This window comes from Lepus europaeus, chromosome 2, assembly GCF_033115175.1.
Source record: "Lepus europaeus isolate LE1 chromosome 2, mLepTim1.pri, whole genome shotgun sequence".
Taxonomy (NCBI): domain Eukaryota; kingdom Metazoa; phylum Chordata; class Mammalia; order Lagomorpha; family Leporidae; genus Lepus; species Lepus europaeus.
Genome location: NC_084828.1, coordinates 98,726,388 through 98,742,369, shown reverse-complemented (window position 1 = coordinate 98,742,369; position 15,982 = coordinate 98,726,388). Strand labels below are relative to the sequence as shown.

Here is a 15,982-nt window from a genome sequence, read left to right as displayed (position 1 = left end):
TACATGATGTGAATAAGAAACTCATTTTTAATGCATAATTGTAGGCCTGCTATAAAAATTTGTGAGCCCTCTAAAATGGCCTTATGGATTCACTTTTGTGTCAAGATATGAAGATCTTATCTACATAATCAAAATACTGGGACTTGTGGTCCTTATAGTGGGAGAGAAAATTGAGATTTAGTTCATAATACAATCTGGTATATGGAAATTATAAGGACAGGTGTAAGATGGCTGGTGAAGAAAACCAGAATATAAAATATTGTCTGTTGGCCTCCTGGAGAGGAGTTCTATGGGAATAGGTTGGTTCTGGGTATTCTGTAATTCATTGGAACAACTTCAGAATGAAGCCTGAGGATTCTGGTTCAATCAGAAATCTGATTAATTAATTTGGATGTTCATTGGAAGTTCATGAGATCCTCTGAGACCTATGACCAATGTGGACTTTGTATTTTACCCTGTTTTCAAAAAAAATTTAAGCAAACTGAATGAATCTTTCTTTTGATTGTGATTCTAACTGAATTACTCTCTGCTATTTGGAAATTATAATTAGTTTTGAAATTTACATTTAAATATAAATTATGCACTACCGCACTGATTGGTCTGAGTCTAGGAAAAGAATAGAATTATTCTTAAAGTTTGTTCTTATTCATTCCAATGCTTCATCTGTTACATGGAATCCCAAAAATAACTTTAAAATCCTGATTGGAATATAGAGGCTTCAACTACTTGTTATTCTTTTCTCAACCTCTCTTATCTGCAACACCTCTCGTTCATTTAGGACACAGTTTTAATTTCCATGGCCACTGAGACTCTTCTTTGCTCTCTTAAAGGAAAACTGCCAAGGTTGATAGGTTCAAATTTGACTTTTCTTCCTACATGCATTTATGCTTTGCCAAGATCTTCCTGCAGCCTTACATGATTTTGATTTTAATGGTTGATGCACTGCCAATTGACTCAAGGACTAAGCAATTACAATAATGTCAGTCCTCAGATCTGATTGTATAAATCCAGAACAGTATGCTGCTTTTCTTTGTGCTTAAAGAATGTAGCAAGAACAGTGCCCAGGAATCAATTTAAGAACAATAGGCTGTTGAGTTAAAGCATCACTATCATTAAGAGGTATTTTCACAATGCTCAGTATTTTTCAGTGGATGAAGTGATTAGATCTAGGTTCTCCATCTCCTCTTCCCATGATTTATTTGGCAACCTTGGAAAAGTTGCCCTTATGCCTCCAAGCTACATTATGTGTGAAGTGAGGCGTTGGACTTACAGTTCTCCAAATTCTTACAGATTCCTAAATTTTCTTGTTAATAGAATTATTCTACAGAAATTTTTTTCAAGCTAACTTCGACTTTGATAAGTGAAAATGGAATCAAAGTGGCATTAAAAATCAGTTAGGAATAATGTCATAGAGATGAAAGAATTTGAGTTTTCATCCCTCATTTTTTAACAGAAATGTCAGTGTTATCAGTCACCCACAGATTAAAGTACTTTTGTGTGAGTGCCAGAGTCAAGCAGAGAGGTCTTCCTAATCTACTGGAGCAAACAAAACAAAAACAAAAACTGAGAATAGATGTATTGAAGGTGGTAACAAAATGCTTCACTTTACCCACGTCACCCTTCCCCAAGACAGTACAATTCAGCGCCAAAACAGACTCCTTGGCCCTTGATTTCTCCCAAAGGCGAAAGTGAGACTGTTGTGAGTCCCTGGCTTGGGATGCTGCTCAAGAGGCTCACATATTTCTTACATTTGCCAGAACACTGAGAAGTTGGTCATGGCTGAGTAGTCTGTAGGATAGGGTTAGGCAGTGGAGGATGGCCCAGGTGCTTGGGCCCTGCACCCCATGGGAGACCAGGAGAAGCACCTGGCTCCTGCCATCGGATCAGCACGGTGCGCTGGCCGCAGCGCGCCAACGGCGGCGGCCATTGGAGGGTGAACCAACGGCAAAAAGGAAGACCTTTCTCTCTGTCTCTCTCTCTCACTGTCCACTCTGCCTGTCAAAAAAATAAAAATAAAAAATAAATTAAAAAAAAAAAGGATAGGGTTAGGTCTAGGGGGAAGGTACTCCTATCAAATGGGCCAGGGAACTCAACAAAGGGTCATGCTTTTTACTAATTGCCTCAGAGACTCCAAGCAGCCTGCCCATGAGCCTCATCAAGTGTATCACGTTTGGCCTCTCAGTTAGCCTACATGCAGCACAAGTGCTGTACGTGCCTTTCCTGACCTCCAGCTGGCACCCCATGCATGTCCCGCAGATGGCACCCATGGGCCACAAACAAACACAGACATCCAGCTTGATTCTGACTGAGATAAGGTACTAAATCTTGAACACTTCAGAGCATTGCCCTAGGGAAAATAAATGGGAAGCAATCATCATCAGACCTACTTTTTGTAAGATTGACAGAAGTTATACAATCCTAAAACTGCCCCTTAAAGGTAACTAGCAGAGTCCATAGGAAGACTCTAAGGGATTTCCAAAAGCTCTAGCCAGGTAGATTGATGAAAGTCTTTCTCTTTTGAAGTCAGTAAGTAGAGATTGAAAGCAGTGACTTATTCATATGTAAAGACAGCAAAGAAAGACTTCAAGGAACACACATACACACACACACATACACATCACAGTCAGAAACATGATTGCACCAAAGGAACACTACTTTTCAGTAGCTAACCACAGAGAAATAGAAGTCTATACATTACCTGATGCAGAATTCAAAATATTTGTTCTAGTAAGCAACAAGAGAACACAGATAGACAACTTGAGAAAAATCTGGAAAACAATAACTGCACAAAATGAGAATTTCTTTCTTTCTTTCTTTCTTTCTTTCTTTCTTTCTTTCTTTCTTTCTTTCTTTCTTTCTTTCTTTGACAGGCAGAGTGGATAGTGAGAGAGAGAAACAGAGAGAAAGGTCTTCCTTTTTGCCATTGGTTCACCCTCCAATGGCCGCTGCGGCGGGCTCATCGCGCTGATCCGAAGCCAGGAGCCAGGTGCTTCTCCTGGTCTCCCATGCGGGTGCAGGGCCCAAGCACTTGGGCCATCCTCCACTGCCTTCCCGGGCCATAGCAGAGAGCTGGCCTGGAAGAGGGGCAACCGGGATAGAATTCGGCGCCCCAACTGGGACTAGAACCTGGTGTGCCGGCGCCGCAAGGTGGAGGATTAGCCTGTTAAGCCATGGCGCTGGCCTACAAAATGAGAATTTCAATAAGAATATAAAAATAAAAAGTAACTAAAAATTCTGGACTTGAAGAATACAATTAATAAAATGCAAAATGTCTTAGAGAACTTCAGTGGCTTACTCAATAAAGCAGAGGAAGAATCTGTAAACTCCAATACAAGTCATTTGGAAATGATTCAACCAGAGAAGAAAAAATAAAACACATTTAAAATGAGGGACAAGTGTTGTGGGCAGTAGTTAAGATGGTGCTTGGGTTGCCCATATTCCATGTTGGAATGCCTGTGTGTGAGTCCTGACTGTTTCCAATCCAGCTTCCTGTTAATGTAGGAGGCAATAGTGATGGCTCCAGCAGTTGGGTCCCTGACACTCATTTGGGGGATTTGGTTGGGGTTTTAGGATTCTGGCTTCAATCTGGTCAAAAACTGGCTGTTATGGGCATTTGAGGGGTGAACCACTGAAGGAAGATCTCTGTCTTCCAAAAAATGCAAACTAATAATTTTTAAATTAAAAATTTAATCAAAGTGAGTCCGCAGCAGAACCATCATGTGAATCAAATTCATCCTGAGAATTACGAAAGAAGAGAGAGTGAGAAAGGGGAAAGATAATTCAAAGAAATAATGACAAAAAACTTCCCAAATCTTGGGAAGGATTTGGACTTCAGGTCATGAGGTTCAAAGGTCCACAAATACAAACAACCCAAAGAAGATTGCACCAAGACACATTATAATAAAATGATCATAAATCAAAGACAAAGAGAAATTTGAAAGCAGAAAGAGAAAAGAAACTTGTCGCAAATAAGGGACCTCCATAATATTATCAGTGGATTCCTTAAGAAACCATGCAGGCTATAGAGAGTGAGATAAAGAAAGAAGAAAAATTGCCAATCAAGAAGCTTATACCTGGCAAAGCTGTTCTTCATAAATAAAAGAGAAAAAGGGCATTTACAGATGAACAAATACTAAGGAGTTCATTATCACAAGATCTGTGTTATAAGAAATGCTAAAAAAGTTTTACAAGTTGATGTGAAAAGATGCTAATTGGTAACATGAAAATAATATGAAGTATAAAACTTACTGGTAAAGCTTTGTATATAGTCAAATTCAGAATATCCTAATACTGTAATGGGGACATGTAAATCACTTTTAACTAGAATAATAGCTGAAAGACAAAAGTATTAAAAATGATTATAACCAGCCTGCGCCGTGGCTTAACAGGCTAATCCTCCGCCTTGTGGTGCCGGCACACTGGGTTCTAATTCCGGTTGGGGCGCCAGATTCTATCCCGGTTGCCCCTCTTCCAGGCCAGCTCTCTGCTATGGCCCGGGAAGGCAGTGGAGGATGGCCCAAGTGCTTGGGCCCTGCACCTGCATGGGAGACCAGGAGAAGCACCTGGCTCCTGGCTTCGGATCAGTGCGATGAGCTGGCCGCAGCGGCCATTGGATGGTGAACCAACGGCAAAAAGGAAGACCTTTCTCTCTGTCTCTCTCTTTCTCTCTCACTATCCACTCTGCCTGTCAAAAAAAAAAAATGATTATAACCACTATACATTACTATAGCTACTATACAATATGTAAATTGTGACATCAATAACATACAATGTATAGGGAAGAGAAGCAAAAATAAAGAATTTTGCATGCAATTGAAGTTATTATCAGCTTAAAATAGTTATTTAAGTTGTTTTATGTAAGCCTCATGGTAACTGAAGAAAATGCCTGCACAAATGATATGAGAAAGGAATCAAAGCATGCTACTGACAACTGCAACCACTACTACAGAGCCATCAAATCACAAAGACAGTAAGAGAGAAAAAAGGAGGAAAAGAAATACAAAAGTGAAGATATAGTTTTTTTTAAAAAGATGTTTATTTATTTGAGAGGTAGAGTTACAGACAATGAGAGGGAGAGACAGAGAGAAAGGTCTTCCTTCTGTTGGTTCACTCCCCAAATAGACACAATGGCTGGAGCTGCACTGATCCAAAGCCAGGAGCCAGGAGCCTCTTCTGGGTCTCCCATGCGGGTACAGGGACCCAAGGACTTGGGCCCTCTTCCACTGCTTTCCCAGGCCACAGCAGAGAGCAGGGTTGGAAGAGGAGCAGCCGGGACTAGAACCAGTGGCCAAATGGGATGCTGGTGCTGCAGGCAGAGGATTAACATACTGCGCCATGGCACTGGCCCCAAGATACAATTTTTGAAATACCAATAATTAATCTTTATCTACCAGTAATTACTTTAAATGTAAAAACCTATCAGTAATTACTTTAAATGTAAGCCGGTTAAATTTTCCAATCTAAAGAACATGGAAGTGTTTGATACAGTGGTTAAGCTAATGCTTAACATAGGTTGCCCACATCCTGTGTTCGAGTTCCTGGGTTTGAGTCCTGGCTGTACTTCTGATCCTGCTTCCTGAATGAGCATCTGGGGTGGAAGGAAGCAGGTGGTGATTAAAACCCAGACTGAGTTCCAGCCTGCTAATCTAGTTAGCCCTGGCTGTTGCAAGCCTTTGGAAAGTAAACCAGTGAATGGAAGATCAGTCAATCTCTCTCTCTCTCTTTACATATATAGAGATAGATAGATATAGATGTATCTATATCTATCTATATAGAAAGATATCTATATATCTCTCTATATATAGATAATATATATATAGATTATATATATATATATATATATATAGAGAGAGAGAGAGAGAGAGAGAGAAAGAAATCCCTTCCTCTTCCTCCCTCTCTCCATTTCAAATAAAATAATAAGTGACAAATTTTAAAAACAGATTATGAAGTAGTAGGGTGGATAAGAAACCAATACCCAACTACATGCTGCCTGCAAGAGGCTCACCATAGTTTTAAGGATACACAAAGGCTGAAATTGAAGGGATGGAAAAAAGACGTTCTGTGTAAATGGTAATCAAAAGGGAATGGGTGGCTACTTGTGTCAGAGAGAATAGACTTTAAGATTGTCAAAAGAGACAAGATCATAATGACAAAGGGATCAATTCATAAAAAGGATATAGTAGTTGTAAATATATATGCACTCACTATTGGAGCAACTAAATATATAAATATTAACAGAATTAAAGGCAAAATAGTAAACAGTACAATAATTGTAAGAGACATCTGTTCCCTACTTTCGATAAATAATGGATTATTCAGACAGAAAATTGATAAGGAAACAGAAAATTGATAAGGAAGCAGTGTACTTAACAATACTATAGAATAAGTGAAACAGAATATTGTCTTTTCAAGTGTATGCAGAACATTTTTTCAGAATATATCACTTACTGGGCCACAAAACAAGGCTTAGCAAATTTAGGAAGATTGAAATTATATCAAGTATCTTTTCTGACCATAATGTTGGGTAACTAGAAATCAGTAATAAGAAAAAAACTGGAAAATTCACACATATGTGGAAATTAAACAGGGCTCTTCACAAGTTGACTTCTGCTGAAGCCCAGGCTTACCACATTGAAATCCACTGCAGTGGACTGGCCTGTTGGGTCTCCTCGAGGGCAGATCACTGTACAGATCAGCCATTAATAGGCCTGCCACCCATTGCTTCTGATGCCTAGCTTTCTTTTCCTCCTGGTTTGTGTTCAAGCAGACCAGAGGATGCAAGTCAAGGGAGTGCCCGTGTCCCATCTCTAATCTTCGGTGGCCTGAACTACAAGTCTATAGTTACAGGCATGTTCTGTAGTAGTTTTTCTAAGGTAGACAATGCCCATGAGGAAAATTATATTCTCACTTTAAAACTGTCTTTCCCTTTGGTCTGAAAGGGAGGTTTTTTCTACTTACTGTTTACTTCGCTGATGGCGAAGTAAATCTAGCTATGAGATTATAATTTAAGCTCTTATTTTGGCTATGCTATTACAGAAAAATGTTAGCCATCTCTGAAAAAGCATCTTAAAACCTGTGTCTGTGGATGGATGAATGAGTAAAGAAAATACCGTAATATATACCCACAATGAAATATTACTCAGCCTTAAATACAAAGGAAGGGAGGGTGTTGTTACAGTGGTTAAGATGCTGCTTGGTATATCCACTTTCCATATTGTAGTGCCTGGGTTCAAGTCCTGGCTCAATTCTTTCTTACAGTTTTCCTGCTAATGTGCATCCTGGGAGACACAGAGTGATGGCTCAAGTAGTTGGGTCCCTGCCACCCATGTGGTAGACACAGACTGAATTCCTGGCTCCTGCCTTTGGCCTGGCCCATCTCTAAATGTTGTAAGCATTTCATGTGTGAACCAGTGATTGGTTGATCTCTGTCTCTGTCTCTGTCTCTATGTGTTTCTTTCTCTCTCTAACTTTTAAATAAAAAAAAATTTAAAATCTTAAAAGACAAAAAAGTGCATAATAATAATTTTATGTGGAATATGAAAAAAGTCAAACTCATAAAAGCAGAGAGTAGAATGGTGGTTCCAGGGGCCTGGAAGTGGGTGAAATGGGGAACTATTGGTTGCAGGATATAAAGTTCAGTTATATCAAGTTGAAAATTTCTGGAGATTATTTATGACATGGTTACTGTAGTTCATTATGCTGTATTGTATACTTGAATTTGTTAAGAAAATAGATTGTAAGTATCCTCAATACACACACAAATGGTAACTATGTGAGATGATATATTAGCTTGAGTGTACTAGTTATTTAACATCATCAGTGTACTTCTAAAAGTCTACAATTTTATATGTTAAACAAGTAAACAGAGTTATCTAGTAAATTTTTTTAAACCAACTGATTAAATTCACCATACGTAGTCCACATTAACATAATTTTATTGGTTTTAAAACTTGAATAATCTAAATATAAGTTTTAGAGGATAAAATAGTTTAAATTCTTAGTTGACTTAAATTATGGATTGTATGTTACCTAAATATTTTAAAATATAAACTTAAGCATGTTTTTATGATTATGGTTCCTGTAAATGGAAAAAATTGATAAACATAAAACTAAACTTTAAGTCAATTTAATATGCTGAAATTAATCCATTTGTTGGAAGTTGCATTTGATATTTGTTATGGGGTAGATTTCTTTGATTTTGGCTTGCTTAATTAATGATGACATGTCATAACTTAGCTGTTTATTCATTTATGCAGCCTACTGGGAAGTTATTTGGCTTCAACTAAGTACAAATAACTTACTTAATCTATCTTTTCTCTTTAGCTTGTAACAATTAAGGCAGTACAACTTAGTACCCATGTGACTAACACTAACACAGGCACTGAAGTCATGAGGCAAAAATTAGTTCTTCCTTTGTTCATCAGTAATTTATATACCAACACTTCCATGTACTAGGTCCCATGCAGGAGTGAATAAAACAGAAAAGTGTTATGTCTTCATAGAACTTATATTTTACTAGAAGTCATTATTATGGTTTAGAATATATAGTTATATTAATTTTAGATTATTATGAAACTGCACATATTTTTTAAGAAGTCTATGAGTCTAAATTTGAGAAATACTGACCCTTTAGTTTTCCCCTTTAACATTATGAACTTTCTAACTTGTGTAATACATTTGAAAATAGAAAAGTTTTATCGAGTCTTCAACTGTTAGAACCATTTTAATTCAGGCGTTTCATAAAGCAATTGTAGCCTGGGCCATGCTGCTCAGTGAATTCAGTTCAGGTAGCATGCTAAGTGGAAAGGCTATGTGTTCAGCAATTGGAAGACTGGGATTCTTGCCTTGTTCTGTCATTACCAGATTGTTGTGACCTTGATTTGGGCAATTAACCTTACGAAACCTCAGTTTCTTTGCCTACAAAATTGCAAGGTTGCCATGGTCATTTGTTCTTATCCTCTTTTTGAAATGTAACCCTTTGAGAACTGTTGTATGCTATGAAGGCTATGCATAAAAAATGATTTATACACAATTTTCTTGTAAGTTCAGAGGATTTATGAAGTCTTACCACTAAAGAGGTAACTGCTATTAATATTTTGTTACAACAAAATATTACACAGTCTCTATTTTTTAGTTACTGTTGTTGCCACATCTTAATGTACTTGTGAAAATCTGCATAAAATACTTATTCAATACACTTTGATATTTCATTGTATATATTTTCATTGCATATAATAGTATAGCAATGACTTATCACTAAATGTGACAGTAGGTATGTTGCCTCGTATGAATTCTCCCTCTCACTGGTAATTGTATCCTGCATTTCTTTGGTAAAGCCTCTCTTAATTTGCTTTGGGTGAGGTTTTTTTCTAGCAAAGCCACAGTGATTGGGTTTAGGTAGAAATGTCATCAAATTAGAATTCAAGAAGGTATTTGTCAGAACTTCTGGAAAAAAGGTTTTCATGCTTTAAGGTTGGTGGTTTTTAGAGGATAACCATTAATAGAGTCAGTTAGAGGATGAAGATAACTCTCAAATTCTTCTGAATCAAAAGATGGATTTTGGTTACAGTGTTGGAACCTGAAGACGGCCCCCATGCCTATCTATCCTGGAGATTTTTCAGTAACTTGACCCAATACATTTTCTTTTTGTTTAACACTTTTAAATTGGGTTCTCAGACAGTGGCAACCTAAAGAATCTAAAATACAAATGTTAGATTACTTTTCATTTTTTTGATATTATAAGTAATGTTTTAGTATACATATACACTATTAATTCATTGGAGTATCTTTATTTCTTTAGTGTTAATTCCTAAAAGCAGAAGTTATGATGATTCTTTTTTAAAATCAAGATTTATTTTATTTATTTGGAAGGCAGTGTTAGAGAGAGAGAGTCCACTGGTTCACTCCCCAGATGGCTACTACAGCCCAGGCTGGGCCAGGCCAAAACCAGGAGCCAGTAGCTTCTTCTGGATCTCCCATGTGGGTGCAGCGGCCCAGGGTTTTGGACCATCTTCCATTGCTTTCCCAGGTGCATTAGCATGGAGCTGGATTGAAAGTGGAGCAGATAGGACTCAAACCATATGGCAATCATATGGGATGCAGGTGTTGCAGGTGGGGCTTAACTCACTATGCTAAAACACCAGCCCCATGCTCCTTCTTCTCCTCCTTCTCCTTTTCCTTCTCTTCTTTTGCCTCTCCCTCTCCCTCCTCCCCCTCCTCCGCCTCCTCCTCTTCCTCCTCCTCCTCCTCCTCTTCTTCTTCTTCTTCCTCTTCCTCTTCTCTTTCCTCTTCTCCTTCTCCTTCTTCTTCTTGATACATATTTATTTATTTGAGTGGCAGAGTTACAGACAGAGAGAAGGAGAGACAGAGAGAGAAGTCTTCCATCCGCTGGTTCACTCCCCAAATCGCCTCAACAGCTGGAGCTGGGCTGATCTGAATCCAGGAACCAGGAGCTTCTTTGTTTTGCATGCAAGTGCGGGGGCCCAAGAACTTGAGTCATCTTCTACTGCTTTGCTAGACCATAAGCAGAGAGATGGTTTGGAAGAGGAGCGGCTGGGTCTCAAACCGGTGTCCATATTGGACTCTGGCACTGCAGGTGGAGGCTTAACATTGTTCTTAATAATGAGACTATGTGAGTGACAGAACTAGTTCAGTTATAAATGAATGGTTTATTAGTTTGGGTCAATGATAATAGTGCATTTTCCCCCCAAAGATCTAATCCAGGATTATACATTGGACTTGGTTGTCATGCTTCTCTAAATGCTTTTAAACTGGAATGGTTCCTCAGTCTTTTTTTTTTTTTCCTTTCATTCATTGATATTTTTGGGAAGAATTTGCCTGTTATTTTGTACAATGTCTGTCCATTGGTTTTGACTGTTATTTCCTCCTGAATGGATCCAAGGTATGAATTTTTGATAGAAAAATTACACATCAGCAGTGGGTTTTCTTCTCAGTACATTATATCATAAGGTACTTGATGTCAGCTGTCCTGTTATTGAAGATGCTAACCATTTTTCCCTTTGAAATTAGTAAGTGATGACTGGGAAGATTTTCTGATGCTGTGTAATTATCCTGTTCTCATTAAAATCTTATCCAATAGTTTTGTAGCATCCTTTTCTTAGTCTTGCCTGAATTGATTTTTTTCTGATTGTGAAATGGAATTTTCTAACTCCCCACTCATTTTACATTTAATAATTGACATTCTTCATTTAGAAAGTGCATTTCCTGGGGACGTCACAGTAATGTAGTGGGTAAAGCCACCCATAGCATAGCCATAGCATAGCCACCAAATAGCACCACCCATAGCATAGCTATCAAAGCAACACCAGCATCCCATATGGCCACTGGTTTGAGTCCTGGCTGCCCCACTTTCGATGTGGCTCCCTGGTAATGTGCCTGGGAAGGCAGAGGAAGATGTCCCAAGTTCCTAGGCCCCTGACCAACATAGAAGACCCAGAAGAAGCTACTGGCTCCTGGTTTTGGCCTGGCCCAGCCTGGGCCATGTCAGCCATCTGGGGATTGAACCAGCGGATAGAGGACCTCTCTCTGTCGCTCTCTCTCTCTCTCTCTGTATCTCTGCCTTTCAAATAAATAAATCTTAAAAAAGAAGAAAATGAATTTCCTACTTTTTCATTTATTCACTCATGCGTTTATATTTACTATCAGTATGTACTTTTGCATTCTTGTTTTTTTTTTTTAAGATTTATTTATTTGAAAAGCACAGCTGCAGAGAGAGAGAGAGAGACAGAGAGACAGAGAGACAGAGAGACAGAGACAGAGACAGAGAGTCTCTCATTGCTGGTTTACTCCCCAGATGGCAGCAACGGCTGGAGCTGAGCCGATTTGAAGCCAGTAACCACGAGCTTCTTACAGGTCTCCCATGCGGGTGCAGGGGCCCAAAGCTTGGGCCATCTTCTACTGCTTTCCCAGGCCATAGCAGAGAGCTAAATCAGAAGTAGAGCAGCTGGAACTCGAACCAGTGCCTGGATAGGATGATGGCATTGCAGGCGGTGGCTTTACCCACTACGCCACAGAACCGGCCTCTACATTCTTGTTTTCTTAAATGGATTATAAAGTGTAATCATTATTCTTTTTCATTTAAAAAATAATATCATGGAACTGGTGCTCCCATGTGGGAAACCTGGAAAAAGTTCCTGGCTCCTGACTTCAGATTGCCCCAGCTCTGGCCATTGCAGCCATTTGGGGAGTGAACTAGCAGATGGAGGACCTCTCTCTCTCTCTCTCTCTCTGTCTCTGTCTCTGCCTCTCTGTAACTCTGCCTTTCATATAATAAATAAATAAATCTTAAAAAATATCAAAAGTTAGAATAATTAGGTATAAAGAAAAATTGGAAAAAATATATGTAGTTCCTGTATACTTCTCATCTAGTTTCCTCTTATGTTAACATCTTATATGAACATGATATATTTGTCAAAACTAAGAAATTAATTTGGAATTACTATTAATTGAATTAGAGACTTTATTTGCTGTCCACTAGTTTTTTTTTAAACTTTTATTTAATGAATATAAATTTCCAAAGTACAGCTTATGGATTACAATGGCTCCCCCCCACAACTTCCCTCCCACCCGCAACCCTCCCCTTTCCCGCTCCCTCTCCCCTTCCATTCACATCAAGATTAATTTTCAATTCTCTTTATATACAGAAGATCAGTTTAGCACATATCAAGCAAAGATTTCAACAGTTTGCCCCCACATAGCAACACAAAGTGAAAAAACACTGTTGGAGTACTAGTTATAGCATTAAATAACAGTGTACAGCACATTAAAGACAGAGATCCCACATGATATATTTTTTAAAAATTAATTAATTTTCTATGCAATTTCCAATTTAACACCGGCTTTTTTTTTTTTTCATTTTCAATTATCTTTATATACAGAAGATCGATTCTGTATATACTAAGTAAAGATTTCATCAGTTTGCACCCACACAGAAACACAAAGTGTAAAAATACTGTATCAGTCTGCTGTGGCCAGGGAATGCAGTGGAGGATGGCCCAAGTGCTTGGGCCCTGCACCCCATGGGAGACCAGGAGAAGCACCTGGCTCTTGCCATCGGAACAGCGTGGTGCGCCAGCCGCAGCGCGCCTACCGCGGCGGCCATTGGAGGGTGAACCAACGGCAAAAAGGAAGACCTTTCTCTCTGTCTCCCTCTACTGTCCACTCTGCCTGTCCAAAAAAAAAAAAAATACTGTATCAGTACTAACTAGTTATAGCATTACTTCACATTGGACAACACATTAAGGACAGATCCCACATGGGATGTAAGTACACAGTGACTCCTGTTGTTGACTTAACAATTTGACACTCTTGTTTATGGCGTCAGTAATCTCCCTAGGCTCTAGTCATGAGTTGCCAAGGCTATGGAAGCCTTTAGGGTTCGCCGACTTTGATCTTATTCTGACAGGGTCATAGTCAAAGTGGAAGTTCTCTCCTCCCTTCGGAGAAAGGTACCTCCTTCTTTGATGGCCCATTCTTTCCACTGGGATCTCACTCACTGAGATCTTTCATTTAGGTCTTCTTCTTCTTTTTTTTTTTTTTTTTTCCGGAGTGTCTTGGCTTTCCACTAGTTTTACCAAAAATATCTTTTTTCTACTTCAGGATTCCATCAAAGCTATCATAACACATTTAGTCAATGTGTTTTCTTAGTTTCCTCTGCTCTGTGATGGATGTTTAGTTTTTATTTATTACAATTTTGAAGGTTACTGGCTGGGTAATCAAAATTAGGTAATCAAACCCTCACTTTGGGTTTGTCTGTTATGTTATGACATTTTCTGATACTAGACTGGTGTTATAGGTTTTGGGGAAGAATACTATACTGCCTTATCCTAGGTGGTACATGTTACTAACCTGACTTATAACTGATGATATAAACTTTGATCACTTGGTTAGAGTAGGTCTGACAAATTTCTGTGCTGAAGATTATTTTCTCTTTTCCTTTCTCTATTCTTTGGAAAGTAAACAGTAAGGCTAGCTCGCACTCAAGGGGATTTAAATTAAACTCTACTTTTAATTTTATTTATTTATTTATTTGACAGGCAGATTTAGACAGTGAGAGAGAGAGATAGAGAGAAAGGTTTTCCTTTTCTGTTGGTTCACCCCTCAAATGGCTGCTATGGCTGGCATGCTGTGCTAATCCGAGGCCAGGAGCCAGGTGCTTCTTCCTGGTCTCCCATGCAGGTGCAGGACCCAAGCACTTGGGCCATCCTCCACTGCCTTCCCGGGTCACAGCAGAGAGCTGGACTAGAAGAGGAGCCACTGGGACAGAATCCAGTGCCCCAACCGGGACTAGAACCCGGGGTGCCCGTGCTGCAGGTGGAGGATTAGCCAAGTGAGCCGTGGCGCTGGCCTAAACTCTACTTTTTTAAAGATTTATTTATGTATGTGAAAGGCAGAGTTACAGAAAAGGTGATGTAGAGACAGAGAGAGAAGTCTTCCATCTTCTGGTTCACTCTCCAAATGGCCACAACAGACAGGGCTAGGCCAGACAGAAGCCAGGAGCCAAGAGCTTCCCACATGGATGGAGTGGCCCAAGCACTTGGGTCATCTTTTGCTGCTTTTCCAAGTGCATTAGCAGGGAGCTGGATTGGAAGTGGAGCAGCTGGGACTTGAACCAGCACCCTTATGGGATGCTAGTGCTGCAGGCAGCAGCTTAACTCTGTACACCACCATGTCAGCCCCTAAACTCTGCTTTTTTTAAAAAAATATTTATTTATTTATTATTTGAAAGGCAGAGTTACACAGAGAGAAAAGGAGAGGCAGACACTGACAGAGAGAGGTCCTCCATCTGTTGGTTCACTCCCCAAATGGCCACAACGGCTGGAGCAGGTGAGATCTGAAGTCAGGAGCCAGGGGCTTCTTCCAGGTCTCCCACGTGGATGCAAAGGCCCAAGGAGTTGGGCCATCTTCTGCTGCTCTCTCAGGCCATAGCAGGGAGCTGGATAGGAGGTGGAGCAGCTGGGACTCAAACTGGCACCCATATGGGACACTAGCAATACAGGTGATGCCTTTACCCACTATGCCATAGTGCTGCCCCCATAAGCTCCACTTCTTAAAGAGAGGAATATTCATGTATATTGTTTGGGATTCATCTGTGAGAAAAATTTGTTTCACTTCCAATTATTTGTTTATTTATTTATTTATGAAGTCAGATAGTTATATCATAATACTAGTATTTATTTTATACTTTGACTCATACATATTAATATTTATGTTATACTTTGGGTTGTAGTATAACAGTACATTGCTTTTCGGCCTTTTGGCTAAGATCAAGTGTAGTACAACAGTACATTGTTTATTTTGATTCTTTGTATTTCATGTTGGCTTCTGAGTCTTTTTTTCTAGCCAAATACGTGGAGCTACTTTCTTATTTCTCTTTCTAATCAATATCTGAGCTTATTTCCCCAATTCTTGTTTTAATTTTATGTCAATTCTCTCTCTCTCACAACCCCTCAGTTATATATATATATGTTTTTTCAAAATTTGGTTTTAATTGCTGAAGTGTATTAACTTTGGTTTTTTAAATTAAGAAAATGAATATAATTACAAGTGTATCCAAAGAGGTTAAGAAGATTGCTTTGACAATGGTGCTAGATGTTTTATGTTCATTTTCTTATTCAGTGCTTGTAGAGTAGTATTGCATTTCGTTGAATGTAAGATGCCATTGACTAAAAGACATGTTCTAATTTCAGAGATGTTAAAATGTCAGAACTGATGATACATAACATACTTAGGTATTTTACTTGCATCTTATTTTTTAAGATGAATAAATTGAATCAGAAAGGCTGAGTTTTTTGCCCAAGAATTCATAATTAGTAGTTGGCAGATTCAGGCAACAAACCCTGATCCTTCTTCCCCCAAATCGTCCCTACTGCCTGTCATCCCTCTTTCCTTTTCCCTTGCCTCCATTCCTATATTTTCCCTTCTTTTTAAAAATATCTTTTGTCACCAGGGCTTACCATCTTCA

General features: G+C 39.0%; 2 pseudogenes; one reads left to right on the top strand and one right to left on the bottom strand.

Moving 5' to 3' along the window:
- Nucleotides 1-583: 583 nt before the first annotated feature.
- The window catches only part of LOC133751402 (transcription factor COE1-like), a 119,462-nt pseudogene continuing 104,063 nt past the window's right edge, over nt 584-15,982 (bottom strand).
- Nucleotides 15,259-15,383, top strand: LOC133752449 (U2 spliceosomal RNA; annotated as a pseudogene).